Consider the following 24,796-nt stretch of genomic DNA (forward strand, 5'->3'; position numbering starts at 1 on the left):
TATTATTTCCTCCTATTACCTCTACCTACCTACCGATTAACTCTATTCACTAGTAATAAGTTGTCGTTCGATTATTCTTTATCCTGTTTTACCTGAATTATCTTCAACTATTTTCACATTAACTTACGTATCGGTGTAAACGCAGCCGAGGTTAATTGTAAGCCGTGTCTGCACGCCAAGCTATGATACCAGTAATGAAGTAACCAACATCGTGATAGAGTAAAGTGTACTACGTTCAGAACATTCGTCAGGAAATACACCACTCCGTTGAGACTATCGTGATCTCGTTGCCAATGATTTGTGTGTTTGATATTAATTAATTGGTTTAAAAGGTTGTTGGGTGCATTGGTTTATGATTTGTTTTTAATTTGGCGCAGAAATAAGATTATGAAAACATTGGCAAATGCCCTCAACTTCTACTATATTGTCTATATATTATTACATTGGCAAATGCCCTCAGCTTTGACTAGATTGTGTCTAAATTGAAAATAATCGTCTAGCCAATGTCCTTACCTATCACCGTGCAAATATTTTTAGCTGCAAAAATACACGCAAATATTAAAATAAATACTTATGGTATTAATTAATAACAATATGGGCTGGGTCAATTGCTTAGGTCCAGCATAAACAGTAGCTGTTTTAATAGTCCAAGCGATACTATTGTTCCACTGGGATTATAGTGTCGACATATAGTCAACGCAATGACTAGATGAAATACACTTACGCCCTTCTATAACCCCCGGTTTCTGTGTACATTTAGCGGTAGTTTATCTATTCAATAGCTTTTTTTGTATGAGTTTTAACGCTATTGAATAGATTAACTACCGTTAAATGTACCTCATAATCCGGGGGTTAAGGTGATTACAGTTCTTGAATTGTAGTTTTGGAAGCCAACATCTTGTATTTCAAGTCAGAATTGCCAAGATTTTTTTCCCATAAAACTGATGGGTACACCGTTACTCCACACAACTTTCTATAACAAATGATGCACAAACTAACAAATGTTAAAGAATACGCTAAATCGTTTTGTAAACATTCACGTTCTCACGTCATATCTCGGAGGTGCGAACTCATATGTAGATGGTATCTTTATAATTAGTTGCACTGACTTAACAATGGAATTGTTCATTTGTATGTTTAATTAATATTTTAGATTTTATTGACTCAGTAATGAGCTAGGATCTTCTAGAAAGAGAGTCCTCCTTTAAAGTTTAGAACTCTGTAAATTAAATAGGCATCTTAGGGCCGTTATTTCTATCATCACATACGTACTACCAAAGCATAATTAGAATTTCTTGATAGATTATTTGTTTACGGTATCTTTGTATATAATATATATACAAAGTCGCCAACTTGCCGATGCGTGTGGAGGACATGATGGCAACGACTTGCAGAAATCCTTTGAAATAATGTTAAAGTGACTTGGATAACTCTGTCGAAAGTAATTTTTCAAAAAAGCTGACAGCATTTGAATGTGGACCAGAATTTTTTTTTTAACAACTTTGTTTTAACTTATGTTTTTTGACCTAATAAAAATAATATACCGTTACAAACCTCCAAGATTTGGTAATATTTTGTATATTGTGTTAAAAATGAACTATCACATACAAAATCAGGACGGCTGACCATTGGCTTATTAAAATACCATTCAGCGTGACCTCAGCAGGTAACCTCTGGGCTCAAATCTTCCTTTCCATAGTTGGGTAACAAAATATATTGTGAGAAACAACGGGCATACATACGGGGTGATTTTAAACAGGCTTTTATTGTAGAGTTGAGTGGAGCACATTTTTAAAGTAACAATGTTGCCTTTGAAAAATAGAATATTATTTTAAAAATACTCTTTAAGCAAAAGAACATAAAGTATCTAAAAAGGATATGTAAGCCTTTTGGTGTACCAAATGACGTATAAGTCTAAAATAATTTTGTCAGTATGCAGATCCTTACAATATCGATGTATCTGCTTGTCAAATCCGTCCTTCAAATTCAAAGTTCAGAAAATTATTTTTGCAGGACGATCAGGAGCACATTTTGTAATTTTTGCGGTATTAAAATTAATTAAATAGTCAGTATTTTAAATAAATAAAAATATTATTTTGGAAAACACTAAAATAGCTTCAACCCGTGTAAATAGTTTTGAGAATAAAACAAAGTACACATTCCCCTTAAGTGTTGCCGTCCTCCGCGTACCATTCAGTTGTCTGGCAACACAACACCACCTAATTAATTGTACCAACATCAAAATAGAAAACGTGTGACTTATTATATCTGTTTGTTTATACCTTTTATAGTAACTTTTAGTCCATGGGAACCGAATTTTGGGTTGAATTTTACTTATTATAAAACCCTTTTGAAAGTCTATCTTATTCTACTAGCTTCTGTCCGCAATTTCGTCAGCGTAAAAACATTTTCCGTTGAAAATAGTATCTTCTGCATAAATCCTACATATAAACGAACCCTCGTATTCATAAGAATATATGAAGTTATGAAAGGCTTATAAAGAGTTTTATTTTTCACTTCTTAGCGAAATGAAAAAGAGAAAACATATTATAGTAGTTTTTTTAGCTAAAATAAATTTATAGTGTGTTTATGAATAAGAGGGTAAATGTTTACCAAATTTCATAAAAAATGTTGCAAGAAATATAAGAGTCATACCTACATACATACATCCTCACAAACTTTCACGTTTCAAATATTAATAGGACTAACAAAATATTGTAGAAAAAATTTCGACAGCCAGTACTATAAAAAGTTGACATTTAAAATGTACTTAAAAAATAGTACCACCAGCACCCGCTAGGGTCGCTGATCAGGCTTTCGAACAAAATTTGTTGATATTCGATATTGGTTTAATATCGCGCGTCTGATCATTAGGTATCCAAGAGAGCTTACTTTGTAATCATTTTCCTACTAATAATAAAAGCTATCTATAGTTTATTATTGATTGGTCAATATTAGTAACTCTAGGCCACCTGTAAGCTTGTAGACCAAAAATAAATGTCAGTATGTCTGTAATAGCCTGTATGTAGTTCATAAGTTATTTTCAATTGTAGCTATAAATATTAGTTGAACATTGACTTTAGTCTATATGGTACCTGTATAAATTAATTATCGGATCAATATTTAAATGTATTAAATTTGATTTAAGCTATAGTGTACGAAATTGTGTACCTATGCTTTTAACATGTCAGCGTATTCTTTAACATTGTCTTTTAAACGCAGAAAAAACCAATTATATTATTGGTCTTCAAAAATGTAAATACTAATCAGCCTAGCCTTTCTTCCAAGTATGTTAGTAAATACTAATATTAAAATGAAAATTTTGACGATAATTGTAGAAAGAATTGTAGCAGTGCACATGCTTATGATTAATTTAATATGATTTATTATTGTTAAACAAGAACCGTACACAATCAAAAGTATCCTAAACCACAAAATCTATTCAGCAATTAATGAACATAAAATAATATTATTTGTACTACACGCAACAAAAAGGATAGTTCCATAACCAACAAAGACTGTATCGTACTTAGTTTCGAATCATATTATACCGCCGGTTTCTAAAGTACATTTATCGGTAGTTTATCTATTCAATAGTGTTTAAACTCATATAAAAAAACCGCTATTAAATAAACTATCGCTATATGTACTCAGAAACCAAGGGTAAGTCAGGATAACTAAAAGATTAATGAAATCAACTCCATAATAAATCACATCTCCATGGAACGTTTTTTAACTCGCGTGAAGGTTTTCTATAGAATATTTAGTACCATGCATTGTACATGACAAATGGAGTCCGTTCCCATCGTCTGTGTTTGTCCACTCAAGGCCGATGTTTGTATGGTTTAATTAGACTTGTGTGTGCTCAAATTGTCCGTTAATGTGTGTGTGTATGATTTGTCGTAATGATAGTGAAATACAATAGTGGTCGTAGGTTTTACGACCAATGCGTGGTGTTCATGAGAAGAATTGTATGTTTCTTATAACAGATACTTTTACATAATATTGGTTGCAGTAGAAAAATTTTAAAAAGAGGGCGATTAAAAAGAGTAAGTACCCTGGAGTTTCTTGACAGCTCTTTTCATAGGCCCTAACTTTCGAACTGGCGGTAAATTCACTATATTTGATCATCATAAGTGTTTGTACTTGGTTTAATGAATAAATGATTTGGTTTTGATTTTTACTAAGCGTACCCACATTACTTTTGGTAATCATTTTGATTACATGAGATAGTTTTCCTTTTGATTTATGTTTTCACACATTTATTTGACTAGTTATGTAAAATATTATGTAAGGCTCATAAAATTTAATTTAATATCAAGGGCTTCCAAATCGATTTCACGGCAAATATTGTTATTGAACTAACGAACTACAATTAAATCATTGAAAATTCAAATACTACCATATTTGAAATACTTCAAATGTTTTTTTGGCCTAATATTGATAACTACTACAGACTGTCTCTTGAGTATGAGCTATGGTGCAAGCTATAGGACTGCTGATCACGAGGTCTCGCTTAGCCTGACCCGGGAATTTAACTAGGGACTTCTAGTATTCTAGCTTTTCCCCTCTCCGAAGGGGCCAAATTCTTTATAAATTGACCCAAATTGGGGTCAAAAATAGGTCAATCAAATTTTTTGATTTTTTTGTAGTTTTTATTATTTATGTTGCAACTATACACTAACATGTTCAAATTTAAACCTATAATTAAACCTAAAAAATAAGAATTAAAATAGAAACTAGGGACTTCGTGATCAGCAGTGTATAACCTACTGCTCTAGCATAAACCTAGCATAAAAACAATTTTAAATATTGAAACATAAAATATCCGTTAGCGAATAGCATAGCGTTGAATTATTTATTAACTCATATTACCCGCATGATATCACGGGCTAACAATACGCAAATATGTTTATAGTTCTAGCTATTCGTTTACAACTGTAGATAATCTATATACTTACCAATACATCGCTAAATAAAAATGACGTAAATACTTTAGTATGCTCGAGATTTAAGACTTTCTTCTACTAAAGTTTTAAAGTCTACGCTACGCATTTTACTTAATTAATACTTAATGAAAAGTAAAGAAAATATAACAATATTTTTGGCGTCTCTTCTCGTATTGATAAACTACTACTGGTGCTGGCAAAATGCAAGTTGAGGACTTGTCATATTTTCCGAACTTTTTTAAAGAACTCTCCTAGATGCAAGGTTTCCTTTCATTGTTTCGCTTCACTCATAATTATGTGTGACGCTTATCTAAACAAACATATATCGTTTTCCTTTTCCTGTTTCAGTGTATCACCGCTGAGAAAAGGCCTCTTCCCTTCGAAATCACCCCAAACAAATCAATCGGCAATATTTTTTTTGTAATCTATAAGATTTGCCTAATATTTCACTAATTAGGTAAATTAATGCTAGTACTACTAGTTTATCACTGCTATATAGTAAATAAGTAAGTACATTTAATATTTAATGTTACCGTTAGCGTGGTGCAATGAGAGTGGTCACGTGGTCGCGTCACGATACCAGTGCACCACGTGTATTGATTTTAAGGCGATACAACACTTTGTGCCAATAGTATGTACTGTGACTATGTAGTAGTATGTGACAGTGATTTTATGTCAACGTTTAAAGTAATACCGTTCTACATATTTATTAAATTTGCCCTATTTTAATTGAAGAGGGACTTTGAAAACTATGTTTATACTAAAAGTAGCAGACTACGTCCGAGTATTATTGTACAATTTTCCCGTTGATTCGAATTCCGTGGGATTCCGTGGAATTAGGACTACTTAAATCATTTTTTTGCTATAAGAGCGACAAACGAAACTTTATCAACAAAATATAAGTCGAAACATACATTTAACTCATAATTTTTTCAATATTTTTTCAATAACCAAATTCTACCAATGCTATCCCTGCTTAGCCTCACAAACTATTATGCTTACCCAAAAACAAACTACCCATACAAGCAAACGTACTCTATTATCTAGAAAATTAGCATTCTAAGCATGAGCAGTCTCTTTGACAAGCATTGAGTACAAAAACCTATTGAACAAAATCATCAATTCTATTTGCGACAAACCAAATAGTTTTTTAACCAAAACTAATTCACACGCTGACGGTAGCCGGACAATAAATATGCAAATCATAGTAATTTAAGTCGGTACTGTACTCGAAATTACGTTGGTTTGCTATGATTTATTATAGTAAAATAATATAGGGGAGGTTTGGATTTATTAATATTAATGAATATTTTTGGGGTTTATAATTCAGAAGGCGGCAGAAATTATGGTGTATTTTCCAATTTATTTGAAGTTTTTCATTAACTTGAAATATCTCCAGAAAGTTCTTGAAGGGAACCATATTTTGTCGTCAATGTGAATAGCAATCGTTCTTGCTGTCCCACAGGATACTGCAGAACTGGAGTAGCTAAATATAGACTCCTCTGTCTATATGATGAGCTAGGGATTTAAACAGTCTACAGCTTCCCTCTAATGAAGTTCTTTTTTTTTTCGCACTAAGAAATTGCTCTTGTCTCGCGGTGGCTTTTCCAAACAAACAAATAACAGACACAAAGTACAACCAGACCCGAAACAACTATTTGAGGATCACATAAATAATTGTTCCGTTTGGGAATCGATCCCACGACCTCCCGACGCAATGGTAGCGGCGCCGGCGTGGTGACTTAAACCACTGCGCCACGGGGGCAGTCAATTCTTATTTTATTGTGATCTTATGAAAGAAAATCAACCACCAAGGAAGTGGTATTCGTGTTTATTATCACAAATTTATATTATAATACTTTCTTAGGAATATAATATAATTTAGAAGTGGTTAATTTCTTTCTCTGTGTAACAAATTAAAGAATTTTTACACCTCAGGCAAAAAAGAAACATTTTCTTTCTTCCCACAAAAAAAATACACGAAGTGGTCTTACTGATTTACTTCAACGATGTCCTCGCGTATAATCACGTGCTTACAACACACATAGCGACACGTCACCGTTGCTAGGCAACCGATAGCAAAGGATAATCGATGTCACCTCACAATGACAAAACTATTATACAAGTCACCTTCGTTTTATTGTTTATACATATTTGCTTGTTTTTGTTAGATAGTATATAAAATATTGTTTTAAACCTGTTCGAAGAGGAATTAAAATGATGCATCGATTTTATTACTCACTCGATCCTTTTTCGATTAATTGGCTGTTGTTGTTATCTGTCCTTACCTGAAAAAGAAAAAGAAAATGAATTTGAGATGACATATTAGCACTGCATATGTACCTACCTAATATGATAATATATATTATACCTACATACATTATGTGCAAACATAAAATCACGTCTTCTTCCCATAGACATAGAAAGAGACCAGTAGCTCTACCATGAAACACCAACACAAACACCACTTGGTACAATCCTTACAAACTACTTTTGCTTCATTCGCATCTATGCATCTCGTCGTACAGTAACGCCGGTTATGAGTACGCACATTACATTTAGTAATCACTAAGATTATAGTGTCATGGAGATTTTACAAGCATACAAATCTATCAAAATATTACAAGACTATAACTCCATCACTTTCTGGGGTCAGCAACACAGTTTGTTAACTGTAGCCGACACGGGCGCAGGTCAAGTGCCTATAAAATTATACGTTCAAAATAATTTGTACTGAAGATAAGTTAATTACATAGTTACATGCTATTTTAACGTAAACAAGTTGTAGAATATTCAATATTTTGATAAGCTTCTGGTAGATATTTTTTAGTGTTGAAAAATTTTCCGGCGACTTTTTAATGTTGCTCGGTAAACATATGATTTAATACCTATTTTTGTAATAGGATTTTATTTGCTCATATTTATAGGATTTTTACAAAATAGCACTTTGTAACTTTACATAAATATGTGTGCCATTTATTAACATAAAAATTGCTTAAGCGATTGCAATTGCAATAGTTCTATCCTAAAATTTACTATTAAAATTACTACGCACCTAATCTTTTACCTTGCACTTACAATATTATATAAAATAAATAATTTAACCCATTAATGGCCGACTGCTGGGCAAGGGTCTCCTCCCGTAATGAGAAAGGGGTAAGGCCTTGAGTCCATCACGCTAGCTAATTGCGGGATGGGGACTTTGCATACCTTCAAGAACTGGTCTAAAGAACTCACATTATAATAGTTACGACTTTTTAATTTAGTAGCTAAAGTTACGTTTTAATCAAGAACCTCAAGCAAAAACATTTCAATAACATTATCAACGAAAGTCACGTCTTGTCAAAAAATTGATAAAACATTTTAAAACACTTTTTACTCCAAAACTATGTCACACAAAAAATAGCACAGATGAGTAAGTAAAGCTACCTGCTATTTTTAAATAGCTGATAAGCGTGAAAAGCGTTTTTTATCGTTTTATTTTAATAACGACTCGTGACAAAATGCGGGGCACGTTCCGAACATGGCAAAAAATATTTTTACACTAAACGGTTTTTTCTATTTATACCTATCAGATGAATCGGGCTGATATTTTAATTTACAAAGATGTTGCTAGGTAGAAAAACGTCTTTATTCCTATTATGCAGAAGTTCCCTACTTAACATTTATAGTATTCGTAGAGGTAGTAGGGCTTCCAAGTCGTCATATCTATGATACTCTATGATTTGATACTATATGAATTTGAGTGTCTGTATATTTGTATCTCAATTACGCAGAAACAATTGAACGGATTTGCACGACGCATAAATAATTCATAATAACATATACTAGAAACTTTATCGTATTATCATCACTTAAACCATGAAAACAAAGAGTTTATCATTATCTGTTCAAAACCAATCGACCAACAGTTTTGTTAAGCAACTTTAAATTACCATAACATCTTAGCCAATATGACATAGAAATCAAATCCTAGAATATTTCTATCGCAGACGCATAATTGGCCATCCAAAAAAAACCTAACACTCCGTATTCGGCGTTAAAATTAACAAAACGAAAGTTTTACTGTTTAAGGAATAAACAACATGCTATATATAGGCAACATTAACAGAAACATACGAACTAAATACATTACATCAGACGATTAAGGACGTAAGTGCATATACAGGCTGATTTATATCTTAATTCAATCAATTTTCTATATTTATACTGTTATAAAATTGTAGGCCGTGTGTATGTTTGTAAGAAAATATTACTAAAGTCTAATATTTATATTTTAGCTTACATTATGTTTGTTCAATTCTTACTCAGTTTTCTATAGATTCTTCATACATTATCTATCAAAAGTGTTCAAAACCTTTTCTCAGATAAAGTTTAATGACGATGGAATTATTAGACCCTAATTTTAAGATTTTTTATGACATTTCTGTTTTCATTATAACATTGCTTAATGATTTTGATTGTTACTTATTACGCGCAGTCATTTTGAATTCATTTTACCTTAAAATCAATTGTTTCGGGTAATATATATAATGTATATATCGCTCCTTCAATGCAAAAGGGCCACAACTCAAAAAAAAATGAAAATCGTTTTATTGCAAAAATGACACCTGAACCGACTATATTTTATAGTAAAAAAAAACCCCCATCATTTTTGCTTATATTATGGCTGCACTGACTTACTGCCCTTTTTGCATTAGCTCACTTTGACAGGTAATGTCAGTGCAAAACAGCCACTTTGCGAGTTGCGCCCGGAGATTCAACGCAAATGCTCGTCAGTTGCATGAAAAAGTGCCACAATCCATAATATGTCTGTGTTGGGTGCAAAATTTCAATTTAATGTGATTATATTTTACAATACAAAACTGCCATATTTTGGAAAACGTCCTTTTTGCATTCTAACTATAGTATTTGTTACCATATTTTGTAATACAAAAGTGCCATATTTCTGAAAACGACCGTTTTGCATTCAAACACTAGTATTTGTTATTATATTTTGTAATATAACAGTAGCATATTTTGAAATACGTCCCTTTTGCATTAAATTATTGTGGAATAAATAATCATTTTTAGCGTGCTAGAATGGGAAAGCCAGAAATATGACCGTTTGGTATGATAATAATTTTAGTTTTCGTTACAATTTTAAAAATAAAATAATACATTTTGATGCAGGCAAAGTAAAGAGGCACCCTTTCCTTTCAAATTCCTCTTTCAGGGGCAAGATCCGACCAGTCCTTTTCAAATGCGTCTAGGTCATCCCGCCATCTCCATTTAAGTCTACCGCGTCTGCTATGACCATCTTCTGGCATCCAGTTGGTAGATATGCGGGTCCACCTTTCCGAATGCATATGGATAACTAGCTGACCCGCGCAACTTCGCTTACGTCACGTAAGAGTCATATTTTCCCCGTTCTTGTAACATTTTTTACTGGTACTCTGCTCCTATTGGTCGTAGCGTGATGATATATAGCCTATAGCCTTCCTCGATAAATGGGCTATCTAACACTGAAAGAATTTTTAAAATCGGACCAGTAGTTTCTGAGATTAGCGCGTTCAAACAAACAAACTCTTCAGCTTTATAATATTAGTATGGATATAATATTAGTATGGATGTGGCCGGCTCAGTTCCATTTCAGCCAGGCTGTCTTCTCCCTTACATCGGCTATGCGAGTTTGGGAGCGCAGTATAGAATTTCGGACGTGATCTGTTCTTTTGATGCATAATATACTATGCTCCATCGCTCTCTGGCTCTTTCTGGTTTTCCGTAAGGGATCATGTTTGGGCAGCGTAGGTAAGGACGGGTAGTAGGTATAAACATGTCGACGAGCTTTCACTTCAGTGACAGTGGAAGGTTACCCTTCATTAGCTCTTTCCTGGACCAGGATCTCTTTCAGGCACTTGTGACACGTTTGTCCAACTCTTTGTCCCGTCAGATGTTAAAAGAGGTTATCTGGCCCTAGCAAGTGTACTCGTCGACATAGTCTATGACGTGCCCGTCTACCTCGACCCTACGTTTTGTGTTGTTGGTCATAACCTGGGTTTTTGTACGGTTCTTACTCAGTCCAATCTGAAGGTTTGCCGTGCTCAGATCTTTGAGCATTGATTCGAGTTCCGATGCCGAAAAAGAGAAGAGGACTATGTCATCTACAAAACAATGGTTTGTTAACTGTTTTCCACTTACAACTATGCTTTTGATTGCCATAACACCGCCAAGCTCCTGAAAATTTCTCTGAGGGTGCTGGTAAATAATTTGGGAGATAGCGGGTCTCCCTGTTTCACGCTTGGAATGATATTGTTGTCTATTGCTTTGATGAGTTTGATGTATGAAGGTTCGATTCTACATAGTATCTTTAAGTAGGACTTGGATGGAGTGATGATTCTATGGCGGAATGAGTAATGCTGTCAAAAGCTTAAAGCAAATACTCCTGCTGCACTCAGTCTACTCGTCACGTTACCCATTGATTGATGATGATGATTGATGTTTAATTTTACTAAATAATGAAAGTTACGCACAAAGTTAATCTCAATAATTTTACTTACTTAATAAAAAGTTAAGATTTTTTCATTTAGATTGTTTAATACAATGTTTTCCTGGTCTATTCAGTTATCGTTTTACTTAGTAATTATTATTAAACTTTTTGATACGGTTTTTTTTACCAAAAAAGTACAATTAACCATTTTTATTTGTAAAACTGTGTTTAATTTTTGACATATTTCTCATAATATTGGTTCAAATTTTGAATGCAAAAGGGACTTATATGCTTTTTTCTCTTAATAGGTAACAGCTATTACAAAATTTATTTTGTAGAAAGATAGAGCTAAAAAATACGCATCTAATGATATATTAACATCTTATATTTAATAAATAAATATATGAAATGTTATAAAAAAACAGTTTCAAAAATTTGTTTTGGCTCTCGTGTAAAATTTATAGATTTCGATTTGTGGCCCTTTTGTATTCAAGGAGCGATATATACCATGTATCCTTTATTTCTACGTCTATAAAACCCCTCTATACCATAAGATTAAATGCAGCTAAAGACTAATGCTACTGGCCCCGTACTGATGCGAACGAGGCAAGGAAATTTTGTAAGGATTGTACCAACTTTTCTTCTTACTTTACTTACTGTCTTTGGTCTCTGCCTACCCCTATGGGAAAAAGGCGTCTTACTAAAAGATTTATAGTTAGATAATAAAACAAATAATAAACCAATGAAAAGCCGAGTAATGTACTAGTATCAAGTAGTATTTCATATTTCTATAGGTTGTTCTAGATTACGGCCCTTGGACTTAAGATTTATTGTAAGGTAAGCTTGTACTAATAAATTCTTTTAGCTCGAACTGATTGTGATTTATTTGTGGGAAATTGTATTTCAGGGTTATTTATAAATGCTACTTCAGGCTGTTTTTCGTAACTAATATTTTTTCGTTGTTTATGTGTTTTCTTTCCTTCGTTTCATTTTGTTTCTTCCTCATTTTGTACAATGATAATGATGACTATAGCTTGATGTAGTAAATTGATTAGTTAAGAACATATTGTATTTGTTTAAAACTTTTATTGAGGGCATGCAAAGTCCCCGACCCGCACTTGGCCAGCGTGGTGGACTCAAGGCCTAACACCTCCCTCATAACGGGAGGAGATCCTTGCCCAGCAGTGGGTCATTAATGCGTTAAATTTATTTATTTAAGAACATATTGGATGAGCCGTTTAAGTGAAGAATTTTTTATACTGTACCATCGAATATTACCTTACATTGCCTTACATCCTCTTAGTTTGACACCTACTGGGCCAAAACAAAGGTCCATGCGAGACGTTAGGTGATATTTCATCAGTCCAGTATAATGTTGATCAGCCGTAGTCCACTTATTAAAATGTCACTAGATCGTTCCATCATAAAATCAGCTCAATGATTACTTAAAATTTTTCAATATGTTACTGTCCTAATTCAGGACACGAGATTCCCACTTGTGCATTTCAATTCATAATGAAAGAAAAACAATAATTGGCAACCCAATAAAGACAATAAGATTAAAACATTTATATTTATATATCCACGTTTACCAATTTTTTTATACAATGATAAACACACTAGGCTTTGCCTGTGTCGTAGTATTAATTTAATACAGTTTATTACCAAATTAGTCCTGTGTTTTGATAAGTTTTCTGAGACAATATAAGAGTAATTATTTACGTTCATCAACAAAAGTAATGTACAAAGTTCCCAAGTAAAACACGACATAATAAAGTTATACATCATATACCATGTCTTGTAGTCCCGTTAAGATTTTTTTATTTAGATCTCCAAGTGCCGACCATTATCTACTAGACACTCGTCCTATGGGAACTAGTTGTTGGCTTATTCTGTAACTTTTTATCGAAAACTGGTAGGACGAAATTGGTAAAGCAAAAACTAAGGCTATTTTTACGTTTGGGCTAGACTTTGTTGTTGTTAGTCTGGTTTGAGAGCTAGGTTTGTTTTTAGCTTATAATTAACTAGGTTTTAACACCGGTTTAGTTAAGTAAGGTTTGTTTGGGATGCTGCCAAGGTAAACGACTGTTTTTATATTGTGTTTGATGTTTAATTGTGCAGTTATTACAATTTAAATAATTTCTGTCCTTGACTCCACCAAGCTGGCCAAGTGCGGGTTAGAACTTTGCAACATGCCCTCAAGAAATGTGTTCAACAGTTTTTAGGCGTGGAAAGTTTCATTCCGATGTTTTCCTTCACCGTTAGAGCAAGTGATAATATAAAATTATTTTAACAACACACAAAAAATACACCTTCTTCTTATAGGGGTAGGCTGAGACCAGAGAGCGCCACTTGGTACGATCCTAGCAGACTCCCTTAGCCTCATTCAAATCAAAATATCTTGTCCTTATTATTTCGAGTTATTATTAAAGTACTTATATAACAAATTTTAATATTCTTAACTAAGGAGAAATGTATAATGGGTAATCGGTCATAAATAACCATGTTTTATGTTTCTAAATGAAGACATACTCGTATTTATATAGATAAACATACATTCAAATCGGGAAAAGTGTCAGGGATTTTCCAACAAGTATTTCTTGGAAGTCGTTCAGGGGTTGAAGGTGCAATGGCCGCCTACGAGTATATCGCGGCTACAAAAGCATAAAAAGCAAAACTTACGTGTGATTTATTTTGTTTTAAGAGTAAAGTTAAGAGTAAGAAGGAATTATAACTTAACTACCCGACCCGCACGTAATTAGGGGAAAAAAATACCTAGCCTATGACTGACTCTACTGTCTCCATGCTAAATTGATTATTTAAAAATATCTCATTGAAGGCGTAGAAGCGTAACGTAGATAGACGGTCAAATAGACATACAGACAGATGAACAGACGCACAGACTTACGGACAGGCCGATAAATAAATTTTCATATTAATATTAAGTCGGAGAAAAAGTCTTTTCGCATTATAGTGTGTATGAACTTGTAATAAAATCTTTTCTCTACACAAAAAAGCTCGATATTTGGGTACCTCACGAGCTCACTGAAAGAAACCTTAGGAACCGTGTACTCATTTGTGATTTTTGAAGGCAAAGAGATTTTATTACAAGTTCATACATACTACCTAATGTGAAAACACTTTTTCCCCGACCTAATGTGTATGGATAAAGTAAATAATAATATAATCTATGTAAACAAGAGTATACAGAATAGTCTCCCGTCCCGTTACATCGAGACTGGTACATTATCGTATTGTGGCTCGATCTGCTCCATGCTGATCGGGTCTCAACAAAAAAACTATTACTACGTGTAGACAGCTTATCATACCTGCAGTCTAGGGCTGACACACTATATTTACAATATATTACATACTTATGCAGTGCAGTTATGCAGAAAAAGTGCAGTATTTTTTAACTTGAACTAATTTCGTTGTAAACTTGTATCAGAGTAATTTTATGTTTTTTGATAAGGTTCCTCTTTTTGGGGGTGGTTTTTTAATGCTATAGATTTTTTTAGATTAATAGTTTATTAAAATTATTTTGTTGGACATATATGTACTTACTTATATTGTAAAAAATATATGTTGTTAAAAAATGAATCTGCTAGGACAACCACTTCCTAAGCACACTACCATAAGCCACTTTGACACAAGCCACATGAATAGACAGATCAAGTGGTTGACAGCCCTACGTATAAGTTGATAAGTAAGATCTTTCCGGTATTAAATTGTTTTAGCTAAATGCGGTTTATGACGCTACTGTGGTCACGATTCTAAAACGTTGCGGCTTTTTTCTATTATTTTCAAGGAATATTTTTTAAAGTTTGTAATATCAAAAAGAGACTGGGAGGGCTAGGAATTAGATATTTTGAATAGGATTTCGGATGACATACATTATCTATTAACATAATTTCACACCTGTTATACTCGAAGGTGCAGGCAGAGGTGTATTCAGCCACGTTTATGTTAAAATTCATGTGACAAAACGTTTTTTGAGAAAATTTCAGTCATTCAAAAATCAGGTTCTATTGCGCTATATAAAAGTGGGACTGTAAAAAATATAGTTACTTGTTCATTATGGTACTGTTTCAGTGAATCCTAAAAATACAACACCTGAACAACTGGTTTCAATTAACAAGGTGAGGAAAACTAATTTTAAACAGAATATTTTTTCAGTAAGTTATTTAATTTAAGTCTATGTTTTTAAAAATACTGAATAGTCTTTTACGTTATACTTTTTTTTAAATAGAATTAAATAATGGTTGCCGGTAGGTTTTAATGACCAGGTGGTCAGTTCCATAGTTTTTTAATTGCTTATTATAAAATATGAATACGCTTTGGAATAATAAAAAGTAAAGGCGTTGACCTCCGATCAATATGAGTTCAAATCATTTGAACTATTGCAGTTAAAGCTCACCACAGAAGTTATTAGTAGTTGTTTATTGAGCATTTGTAAAAGGAAGTTTTTTTTCGACTACTGTTTTTGTTGCTATTTATTTGATAGAATTAGGTACATTCTATTATTACTGAATTTTCGGAAAAGTAATCCTTGCCCCTTTTTGTATGTCCTTAAAACTACAGCTATAGTTTTGTAGTTAAAGTACAATATCAGGAAAGTTAAATTAATATAAAGACCATGTCATACGTACTTCTATTTCTCCCTAGCTATTTCTCACATATGGTAATGACATCAACCTTTCTTAAACTCTCCCTTCACTTGGTTCTATCCTTGACGTCGTCTTCCTCAACCTCACACGCCTATATTTCAAACCTACTTATTACTCAAAAAATATCAACACAGTTATATTCCACTACATACTTTGTCTAGTTATTCATATTAAATACTTTTTGACGTGACTACGCACTTATTTACTATCCAAACAAAAATACAACACTCTGTATAATAACATTCGATAAAAATCGGTAAGCTAAAAATAGAATAAATACATTGACACACTACACATACGGCACAAAATCAATACAATACTCATACAAATATTACTCACGCCATTATTCATAGTCTGGGCATTCGGGCTGCATCCACACAAATATTAACATCTCACACAATGGAAGCGTATTCTGAATTAATGAAGGCTTTATACAAAAGCCAATTGAAAAAAGATTACTTCAAATGGATTTTTGTAGTGAATCACTATTATTGTGTGAATAAATAATGATCTGAATGATGACAGTCTCTTTGAATCAAAAGTGTCATCACCACTTTTGGTTCTATACCCGGGTAAAATTTATTTTGATTTTTTGTGTTTTTATCGGAATGCTTATTATATCAGTCAGTAAGTTAGTTTTAATCCTGCTATACATATAATTTAGTTGAAACCAGAAATATAAGCGGACAGGGAGCATTTTATATACCTCTTTCCTACCTTTTATTATAACATGCGTAATCACAAACATCTTTCAAACAAAAGATAGGAGACATTTTGTAAAAAAAACTACTAAAATATCTTTATAAGTATCTCGTAAATATACAGTTTAGCTCACACTCGGCTAGCGGAGTGGAATATAAGGCCTATTCTTCACTCAATTCGGGTATAGACTCTTACCCAGCGGTATTACAGTAATGGGTTAAAAAATATAACCTTCGTAACTTCTAGCAACCACAATACACTCAAAAACTCATAAAACTCACTTTAGTCACACGCCACTGTACAAACAACATACATACATACATACAAAAAAACGCATCAAAATACATAGTACCCATTCATGACTCGTTAGCCATATTAGTTGGGGTCAATGAACTCGTGAATTGTGATCGACTCACGCGCGTATGCGTTGTATTGTTCTAAGTTATGGATTATGATTTAATAAGTGTTGTTATTTGACGCGTTTTAGCAGCGTTCTGTAGTTTTTTCTTGGTGACAATTGACTAGAATAAGTGATAATGAAAGCCTTTTTCCCTATAATATAATTTTTCAAATGTAAAAAACAGATTTAGTGGTTATTCATGAAAACCCGGGATTCTCGGGAAAAATTTAGGATTTTAGTTACTGCTGCGCTTTTGACCACAGTTCCGGGATTCTGAATTTCCAACTCCGGGATTTGGGAAGAACTCTTAACTTTATGAACTATGAATGTCTGATAATGAATACTTCAGAAATCAGCCTATAATTTAAAACCCTATTCGAACTGTATCAAAAACTTCACTAACACGCTAACAGCTCTACAATTTCACTCTACAATCCCTCAAATAACATATCATTACTACTACATTACAGTAGCATTAAAAAACCTCAATAAATACAACATTCAAGGTTACATACATACATAAAAATGCAATTTTAACCTAAAATAAACACAATAGGTACACGCTGACTGCACATGATGATTATCAGACATTATGGAAACAACGGGGCCATGAGAACAGCGACCATCTGCCGCTTCCGCTATCTCTTGCGGCTTCCAATATCCGCGAGTTTTTGTTGCGAAGATTATTGGTTTAACAGCTGTGATCCGGTGGATGTTTGGTCGACTGAGATTGGGGAATGGAGGGCTGGAATTTTGAAAGTGATTCTATAAACTCAACGGGCCTACATTTTGGTCGCTATTACTTCAAATTCGCTCGATATTTTTGGAAACTAAGTAGTGATTTTTAAGTAAAAAGGACTTTGTTGAGTATTTCATTTTATTGTATAGTTTTGGCAACCAAAAAACTATTTTACGAACCTAATTTAGCACACATTTTTTATTTGTGCCAAACAAATTATTACTTAAAACAGCATCGAAAGTTGTAATTGTTTCGATTTCTATCATCCAAATGACGAAACCTAGATAGTTACAGTAAGTACTTTCTTATTAATGTAACTTAAATTAGTTAGTTCTTTATATAACCTGAGAGCGGAGGAGGCTGTCTTTACAAACGTACTCGCTCAACTCAATATATTTTTGTGTTCTAGAATTCGTTATCATTGCAACCACGAATGCAATTATAATAGTGTTTCTGAATAAATTATTTATTTATTCACATTACATGGTGATTATTATGTGGCTTTTATCAGCGGCGAACGACTCCCATCGACACGGTGCGTGCACGAGATGATTGTGGGGGCATTATGGTCTTGCCACAGTGTGGCCATGAAAACCGCGAGTATTAAGTGCTACAGGTAGATGACAGTTGTGGCTGGTTAGTTTTGAGTTCATCTTGCAAGCTAGATAGGCACCATGAATTGTTCTATTGTAACTGATATTCTAATTTTAATATCAGTTATAAATATTTTTCGGAAAATCTCATAGGTTATCTACAGCCAAATGTATTTGGCGTCTGAGATACATATGTATATAAAGTTAAATGTAAAGAAAAACACCTGAAGCACAACAAAGAAATTGTAGTGCGACGATTGCAAACCTTTCTCTATGATTGGTATGAAACGCAAAAAAATTGAGACAGGTAAAAATAATTTAGTTGATAGGTCTTCCCTTAATTTTTATGTTAACCCTCAAGTATGGACAAGTATGGGTATACTAATAAAGCAATTTGTAGGTAAGATTCATAAGAATTTCCTCATTCAATTGAACAAAAATCAAAAACTTACCCATGAATCGTTTATTTTTATTTTCATTCATACCAGTCTCCCATGAGAAAACGATATTTCTACGGAATGTGGAGTGTTGGAAACTCGTCACACCGATTAAGATATCATTTCTCTTCGCTTGTGTCACGCTAAACTGAGATTATTTTTATTGTGTCACGTTTAATAGAACAATGATATGAACAAAGCATTTATTGTATGGCTACAGAAACAAGAATAAAATGGATCTTTGGTATTTATTTCTGAGCGTTCTTTAGTTTTTGTTCATTGTTGCGTATAATCCAGTGATACCTTGTTAATAGGGAACAATTTTATTAACTTATTGATTATATATATTGCTCAGGCAAATTTTAAAAATTACTGTCGTATTATGTGTCCACTACTGGACAAAAGCATCCCCTAATTTTTATCGACCTAGATTCTTTTCTCAATGGAGAGCTCTTTTCAGTCAGTACTGCTATTTTCATAAACGATAAACTACTCTGTCCGTTGCTACTAGAACCCAACCACCAATCCGATATTAAACACATGAGTAGGGAAATAGCCAATACCAAAAATGCGAGATTTTATTAATACTTTAACTCCGAAAAACTAATAAATCCATAGCCAAGCTTTACAAAGTGACTCATAATAACATAGAATCATTTATCCTTCCACTATCTCGCCTTCAACAAACAGTCCCTTTTTAACGTAATTTGACAGTACCTTTGTATATAGTTCACGACCTCGTTTCGTCCTCGCCCCTTGTCCCATTACGTCATAGGGAACCTTTATCTGTACAGGGCAGGATTTTAGACGAAAAATACGTTTAAACCACACCTTTTGTGTGGTTAAATGCCTACAAATTTGAACAGGTTTGACCACAGAAAAAAGGTTCAACCCCAAATTCTGATTTGCCGTAACGACTTGTATAATACGAATTTCTTGCTGTTATTAGGCAAATTCAATGCGACAAAACGTTGGCGCAGGGTGTACTGGCCGAAGTTGTCTCAACAAATCCTAGGTTTTCGACTCATCAGTTGTTTATCCTTTCCGGTCGTTCCTCAATGAGAGACGGCAATTCCGTCTCAAGTCGAGCTTAGACCACGCCAAAATGTTATACCACGCCTAATATTTCTTTAATCGTAAACTGAATAACACTAATAGATCATCAACGTTTCCATATTTACATTGTCATCGGAAACTAACAGTCTTTCTTATAACGTAGTTTACCCATATAAAGTGAGTTACATCTAAACCCCTCCCTGTATAACACTTGCACGGATAAGTGTATCAGGTTATTATGTGTCGTGTATGACATTCTGCAAATTAGGTCGTCTCGTACTGAGTGCAGGTCACACTTGATGCTTTGTTGACATCGTTGAGATGTCTCGGCAACAGTTTTAGGAGTCTAGATATGTATCAGTTAGTTTTGGGTGAGGATTATGAAAGTTGCTTTGAGTATTTCGACGGTCCCTACGTACAATAACCTAATTGCAAAACGCAAATTTTACAGGAGAGCGGTTTGAAGTTTCAAACACTTGTATCTCAAGTTCTATCAATCGCAGAGCTATGAAATTTTGCACGAAGTCTTTATTTGTTGTCTTTTATGAGAAAATAAAATAAAAACGTTAAAATATATTCATTTTATGTTCCATTGGTCACAACCGTCGTTTTAGATCGGAAACATTCCGACTAGCATTTACCTAAGTGGTACTTACTGATCTTTACTTGGGGGATTGAACAACGATCTAAATTGTAACTGCCTTTTACTAAATTTTACGTTGAGTATAATATTGAATTACGGTGTTTTCATGCTGGAAGCCATTAGGTAAGGGCTGATAATAAAATAAAAAGAAATATTTTATAAACTTTTTTTATTAAATTCACAATAGGCAACCTTTTTCTTCGTCATAAAGATATAAAATATTACATAGTAATAATATTGAGCAATCATAATTAGGTACTTGTTGAATATGGTTGCTCGAGAAAAACTGTTTCAAGTATACATCAACACTTCCAAAGAAGATATTGATGATGAAGCCGAGATCGAGAAGGATCAAGAAGCATACACGTTAATATGCCTTTACTTAGAATCTCATCTGTATCCGTATGTTCAAAATCTTACTTACGCAAAAGAAGTGTGGGATGCATTGACAATAATTTTTGAAGACAAGGGAATAAATAGGCGCATAACTCTGATGAATTGTCTCTTGGATGAGAAGCTGGAAAACCACCGATCTGCTGTCATGAGTCACGCTCAAAAGCGTAAAGAAATCAATCAAAGTTTCGATGACGATTTGGTTGCCGTGGTACTTTTGCGAGGTATACCTGATGTTTACCGACCATTACGGATGGCACTAGAGCATTCAAGAATGAAGATTACTTCTCAAAATGTTCGGCAAAAGCTTCTACAAGAAGATAGCGCTCAGAGCTCTTCAAATGAATCCTCGTCGAACTCGGCTTTAGTAGTGAAGAAACAAAACAAAACAAACAACTGCTTTTAATGTGGAAAGAAAGGTCATAAGAAGTCCGATTGCCCGATGCTGGACAAGGATGTGGTGCACGCTTACCAACGGTTTCCTCGAAGTCGAAGAAAGTTGCGTTATGCTGTTCAAGTGTTCACTGTCGGTGCACAAATCCTTCAGCCCCTCGACGTTTTATCTCGATAGTGGAGCCTCGACACACATGAGTTTTCAGAAGCAGTGGTTTAGAGACTTTAGGGTTACTGATAAGAATGTTGTGACGTGTGCAAATGATGATAGAATGTCAGGTGAAGGCAAAGGTGATATTATAGTTAATGTGAAAGGAGTTTTGTTAACTGTAAAAGATTGTTCCTTTGTGCCTGGCTTGAAAGTTAATCTTTTGTCGGTATCTAAGTTGGTACAGAATGGATGGAGAGTTATTTTTGATTCTAATGGCTGTAGGATGTTTCACCAATCGATAAGCGAGATAACAAGTAAACTTGTGGTTACTGCTAGTGAAGTCTCAGGTTGTTGTTTTGCTATTGTAGATGGTGCTTTGGCTACGGTTCTAGTTGAAGACTCGTTGGCACTTTGGCATCGTAGATTAGGGCATGTTAACTTGAATGATTTACGGAAGTTGCCTAACATCGAGGTTGGAGGTAAAAGTGTAATGGAACTTTGTGCTGCTTGTATAAGAGGTAAGGCACATAGATTACCTTTTCCAAAGGGTAAAGCAAGGCGAGCGAAAGACAAACTCAGTTTATTACATGCTGATTTGTGTGGTCCCATGTCGGAACGTTCTTATGGTGGAGCTCGTAACATGTTCGTAATAGTAGACGATTTTACTAGTAAATTTCTTTCTCAGGGAGAAGTCTCAAGCTTTTAACTTTTGCAAAGACTTCGTGAGGCATGTGGAGAACGAAACACGTCTGACAGACTCAGACAGTATTGAAGATGCGGAGGAGAGCTCAGACTCAGCAGATGTGGATACAGATCCTTGTGTTGAATCTGTGGAGCCTGTGAATTCAAATGAATCTGATGCTGAACATTGTGATACAAGAGTCAGAACAGTAATTGTGAATATCGAGGAAGAGCCTAGGTATCCTTTGAGGAATAGGCTTCGTAGCGTACAAAGTGGACTATATTGCTACAACAGTACATGCAAGTTAGAGGAAGAACCACGTTCGTACAAAGAAGTCCTTCGAAGTCCTGATAGCCATGAGTGGATAGCAGCGATGAAGCGGGAGTTGGAGTCCATGAAGGAACACGATGTTCGGAAGGTGATTGAAAAACCCCCTGGAGCCAAAGAGAAGACGTCGGTTGTGGCGATTCCAATATTTCTGCTATACTTGAATCTGACAGTTGTATTTTATCACCGAGCAAATTTGAAGCTAATGGAGCCGAGGGTGGCGTAGGACTCATTTTTGCATGGATTTGAGCCAGATCTTAGTGTTCATCTTTTGATGCTAGCGAAAATGGACCCGAAAAAAATAACAAAAAACAACGTAAAATAACAGAAATGGTAATTACTTACATTTTAAATTAAATATTCCCGATGTAAAATAACTTAAGTGGCAGTTACTTAAAACAGTAGTATATGTTCTCCCACGTAAAAACACTTATGTAACACTTAAGACTTTTTGATTCAAAACATTCCCAAGTAAAATAACGTCACTACCAAAAGCGACTAATTACGTCGGAATTGAATAAAGCTTGTTTAGATTACCAAAAAAGTAATTTAAGTTGATAATGTAATTAAAAATAAACTTTTTACTGACTAATAATTAAAGTTAAAGAAGGTACAATAAAATAAAACGTCAAATTCAACTTACCTGATGATATTTTGATGGTTTTACCTTTATCTTTTACATTTTTCATTTTCTTTTTTGCGCGAGCGCAACAAGCCCGCATGTGGGAGTTACGGGGGAGGCGCGCGGGGGTGTTGTTGACTTGCCAATGTAAAATGTCTTAACTCTCACTAGTGACATTTTACATTGGAAGTGTTGTAGTTCTGGGGTTTGTCGAGTGTTGATTTAGGGTAGAATTAAAGCATTTTTACTAATTTTTCTTTAATCAATCGAAAGTATATGACAACCGGAAGGTCACGGAAACAAAAAAGGCAAATCCCGTAAGTACCACTTGAGGGAATGTACGTAGGGACCGTCGATTTGACAGTTTGTCAGACGCTTAAATTATCTGGTATTCATCACAATGTCGTGAATATCAGCTGTTCATCTAAGTACATATCTAGTTAGAATAAAGTATTTGTTTTTTATTTTTTGAAAAGACAACTCCCGCACTATGAGTTGCCCTTATGACGCGGGGACTTTAACAAACATACAAACAACGGACACAAAGTACAACCAGTAATAATTATTATTAAAATTTGGGGATCACACAAAATACTTGTTCCTTGTGGGAATCGTACCCCCGACCACCTGACGCAATGGTAAAATGTAAAAGTGCGTTCTTGGATTTGTGCTTTTTTTACATTAAAACAACTGAACAATTTTGTATCAAAGATTACAGGGATACAATATGAAATACCTAAAATCTACTCATTTACGAAAGTTTTACTTATACAAGTCAACAATCAAGTAGCTTTTCCGAGTATAGATACTGTTTAATAATGTCGCTCATTATATATCATTACGTAAAATATCCACAAATAGAAAGAAAAATAACACTACCAGGAAATTTCCTTTCAGCATAGAAAAATAGTGGTGACGTGTAAAATCAATAACGATGGTATAAAAGGACACTATTTCCTGCGAACTGACACACCTGACCATGTACGCATAAGTCGCATAAGCATTAAGTTTTATAACTTTCCCACTGAAACTTGGCATTGTTTTGAAAATGCATTGTGTATTTGATAAATACAATGCAAAATTGAAAGATTTATAGGTAATAGTAAAAAGACAATTCAATATCATTGCCACAAGGCACAGGGCCACATTTCCACAAGGCAATGATGATGAAATAATTGAAGTATTCATTGCAGATTTTCTTTCGTTCGTGGCTCAAACTCTTTTGCGAGTATCAACTGCGATGAATACCTGCGATAGAAACCTACCTACCTAAAGAAATTGCTGTAATTAAGAATGTTCAAAATATCATTCCGGTTTAAGTCAAACATCACAATTTCACAAATCCCAAAATAACTCTTGTAATAATATAATTTATGCTTAGCAATCTCATCTCGGCTTCATATCATTTTCAGTGACAAAAATTTGTAGAATTGGCCTTTAGTGGAGCAATTATCGAAATTATTTAAAGCAACATTCTACATTCTATTATAGTAATATCCCGGAGTTTGGCAACATGCCCTGCGTATGGCAATAGACTCACCCCTTTTACATGGAACTAACATAGTAACTGACC

The 24,796-nt window shown here is 34.0% G+C and overlaps 1 protein-coding gene across 2 annotated transcripts in view; it reads right to left on the reverse strand.

Annotated features, from left to right (window-relative positions):
* Positions 1-24,796, reverse strand: part of LOC142980546 (uncharacterized) — a 129,675-nt gene that overhangs the window by 59,285 nt on the left and 45,594 nt on the right. Inside the window, exon 1 of one of the 2 annotated variants that reach the window (XM_076125988.1) lies at positions 7,192-7,237. The exons of the other annotated variant lie outside the window; for it this stretch is intronic. The gene's annotated coding sequence lies outside the window, so the exon portion shown is untranslated. Of the gene's footprint in view, positions 1-7,191; positions 7,238-24,796 lie in introns of those variants that run through there. 2 annotated transcript variants of the gene reach the window in all.

Source organism: Anticarsia gemmatalis, chromosome 18 (assembly GCF_050436995.1).
Source record: "Anticarsia gemmatalis isolate Benzon Research Colony breed Stoneville strain chromosome 18, ilAntGemm2 primary, whole genome shotgun sequence".
NCBI classification, from domain to species: Eukaryota; Metazoa; Arthropoda; class Insecta; order Lepidoptera; family Erebidae; genus Anticarsia; species Anticarsia gemmatalis.